Raw genomic sequence first — 3,497 nt, forward strand, 5'->3', positions numbered from 1 at the left:
AACCTATCCAAATCCTTCTGCAGACTTCCGGTATCCTCTGCCCTTTTTACCACTCAACTTAGTGTCGTCTGCAAACTTTGACACATTGCACTTGGTCCCCAACTCCAAATCGTCTATGTAAATTGTGAACAACTGCAGGCCCAGCACTGATCCTTGAGGGACCCCACTAGTTACAGGTTGGCAGATTACAGGTTACAGTATCTTGGCACAAAATCTATTCCACCGTCAACAGAGGTGGATTTCCGTACACAGTTTGTGTTTTTTTTAATTAAAAAATATGGAATGAAAACACAGAAACGCAAAGAATGGTGAAAAACAATTTTGTCTTCTCTTGCTATACCGATAATAGGTTGAATCTGTTGATCATTTTCTTCTTTGGTCAATGTCACGTCAGGTATAGAAATTAATGCAATGCGAACATCCCTTACTGTGTCCCAGCAATGTCAGAAGATCACTTTCCTGCACGATGGTGATTTTTCCCCCCCATTCTCAACATCCTGGTGGCCTCTTTCGATGAGATTGGCGACTCAAGAGCAAATTTGTGCCAAATGCTTGGTAATTCGTTTTACACAAGATAATTGGCCAGAATTCTCCGGTCCTCGGGATTGACTTTTCCCACTGGCCAGCAGGTTTCGCGACGGCGTGGGGTGGGTTCGACGGGAAATCCCATTGACAAACGGCAGGAAGTTAGAATCACGCTGCCAGCGAATGCCGTGCGCTGCCGAGAAACACACGGGGGACGGGAGAATCCCACCCACTATTTTATATACCGGGTATTGTTAAGTTTGGAAAGTTTTGCTCTCAAATTTGATGTGTCTATTTACACATGTTCTGCGCAAATTTGACTTTATGAGAAGTAACTTGATCAAATTCAAGGCATACAATAAGAAATGAAAACCATGACTTTGATTATCCATTCCTTCACGCTGGCGGGCGTCTCCGTTCCTGCTCCAAGTGAATAGCTGAGTGAATGGCAGCGACTGTGAGCGGACTCACAACGGTGAATCCCGCCCACTTGAACAGTGCATCCTAACCTTTGTTTTCGAAGAGATTTTTGGTGTTGATTATTCTGGATAATTCTGTGAATTTAATGTAATCTGTTCCAACTGTTCTTTATGAGCTAGCAAATGATTCTAAAGCAGTGGTTTAGAATGTAGTAAACACCCCTCTCAGAAAATTACCCTCAAATGCCTCTTGTCAAATTCATTTTGTACAAAAACACCGGCACCCAAAGGTTGTAAGAAATATTGTTTGCCCTAAGATTTCGCCAAGTTACAAGACGAGAACTCCAGCCTCCATGTTTTGGCTTTCTTTCTCGTGATTCTCGCCATGATTATTATTCTTTTTGAGCCACCTGAAAACAATGCAAGTTTGTAAGAAAAGAAAACTGAGTTTTCTCACCAATTTTCCTTTTGATGTTGATAAAGAGAATGTTTGAGCAAATCCTTCAGGGAGCCAGAGCTGAAATTATCCACAATTTTCCAAATCAAAAGTCAATGATTCAATTAAATTATACAATAAAGCATAAAATCAATCTTTACTCTCAGGCAAGAACTGAATTTTAAAACCTGTTAATGCTGCCTGTTAACAAGGACATAACAGATGAGCTTAATATGTGTGATAAACTATTTATTGCATTTCATAATGCCATTATCTGTCATTAGTACCGATTACACACATCTAGAACTATAATACACATTTTATTGTCTGTTTAAACAGACACATTGAATGATGGAATACTATAATACAGGAAAAATGTTTTTCACACCTTGTAATTCTGTGGCAGTACCAGTGACAACATAGTTCAGTACCTTAGAAAGGAGCTGATTTTTTTTTTTACATTACATTACAACTATCACTGCTGCTCATGGAGGTACAATTCGTAATGTATCCACTAGTCAGGGCTTTATTAAGCTTTATACAGGTGATATATTTCAGGAACCCAAAGATGAAAACACATGATTACCAATAGATTTAAACAAGTGTAAATGCCGATGGGTCAATGATAATTTCTGTTCAGTCTCTGTCCAGTGAAAAAACAGTCAATTCTACTTCTAACAATACGAGCAGTGTGCTCAAAATCTCAATTCAGTCAGTACAAGTTTACAATGAATTCAACTACAGCATGTTTGACGCCTATGAAACAGTATACTCACATGGTTTTAGAGCACTGCAGTCTTTTTTTTTAGACAAAAACAATGTACAATAAAACCTGATAACTCCCTGGTGTTAGTGGTAGTCTAGTTTCCTTTTAAGTCCTATGTTTGGTCCTTCACTAGATTCAGCAGCGAGAGCCTTGAATACAGAGCAACAGCTGTTACAAATTTCATGACTTTTCGCTTTTGAGAATTCAAGGCATGAACACAGTACACAGTAATGGAAAGTATCAAAATTAGTTTACCTCAAAAAGATAAATAAAACAAATAGGCGTAATCCACCAATACATAAATTGATGTTTGTGCTACAGCTAAAAGATACTATATATAAAGGACAACAGTCCCCATCAGCATATGATAGAAGCAAGGATAAATGAGCTTTAATTTTGCCACACAATATGCCATATAAGTATGCACTGAAATTCAAGCAATAAATACATACATTATTTCAAAGCCTTACAATAGCTATGCAAAGCAGATGCAGGAAAGCAGATTTGCTAATATTAGCAAGCAATGGTATAAAATAGAGTAAAAAATACGTGAAATGCATCAAAGCAAAGCTTGCTTAAAAAAGTCTGGTCATTTATGGGCCCACCAACATTTTTTTTACATAATTATGCACAATTATCAAAATACAGACAGAGCATATCAGAAAACCCCAATAAACCTAAAACCTATTGTAAGCATTTGCAGAGTTTTGGAGGTTCTTTTGGTAAAATGTGCAAGCAGCTATTTTTAATCGTACTCGTACAAAATCCATGCAAAATTCTACAGGTATATGCAATCTGTGGCTAAGACTTTTTTTTCTCCAAAAGATGTGTGACTGAGGTATGCATGCTACCAGCACTGTGCCCTCAGATCTCTTCCCAGGTGAGTTCACATACGATTCTCCCTTCCAGTCCAATTGAGTAGTTTTACACATGCACTTCGATTACATCATCTCCCTTTCAATATGTCCAAACATTAGTGTCCTACAAATGTTTGAAGACAACCTATTTGAAATCTTTCTCCCCCATATTGGTAACATAAACCTTCCATTGACCATGAACTATAGACAAGCATAGTGAGAGTAACAGTTAACTGTGATACTTGTAAATAATACAATCTGCCACAATTGTTCTGGTGTGTTATGCAGAGGTAGAAGCTTTCAGAAAACCTTCAGGGCGAATGGAAGAACCCTATTGAAAGCAGTTGTGTTCTTTTATTTGGTGTGATAGATGACTGTGTATGTCTTAAGTCTACTTGCTGACTCCAGCAAAGAATAAATGATGAGCTTGGTTTGCAGGAACCAGCTCCTTCACGTGGAACTGGCAAGTATGTTAAACTCTACCAGCCAGCCAC

The 3,497-nt window shown here is 38.2% G+C and overlaps 1 protein-coding gene across 7 annotated transcripts in view; it reads right to left on the reverse strand.

The window, feature by feature from the left end:
- Window positions 1-1,616: 1,616 nt before the first annotated feature.
- The window catches only part of foxp2 (forkhead box P2), a 545,939-nt gene continuing 544,058 nt past the window's right edge, over window positions 1,617-3,497 (reverse strand). For all 7 annotated transcript variants that reach the window (XM_072485280.1, XM_072485279.1, XM_072485281.1 and 4 more), the window contains one exon: window positions 1,617-3,497. This exon is cut by the window's right edge and continues 2,020 nt beyond it. The gene's annotated coding sequence lies outside the window, so the exon portion shown is untranslated.

Source organism: Scyliorhinus torazame, chromosome 19 (assembly GCF_047496885.1).
Source record: "Scyliorhinus torazame isolate Kashiwa2021f chromosome 19, sScyTor2.1, whole genome shotgun sequence".
NCBI lineage: Eukaryota > Metazoa > Chordata > Chondrichthyes > Carcharhiniformes > Scyliorhinidae > Scyliorhinus > Scyliorhinus torazame.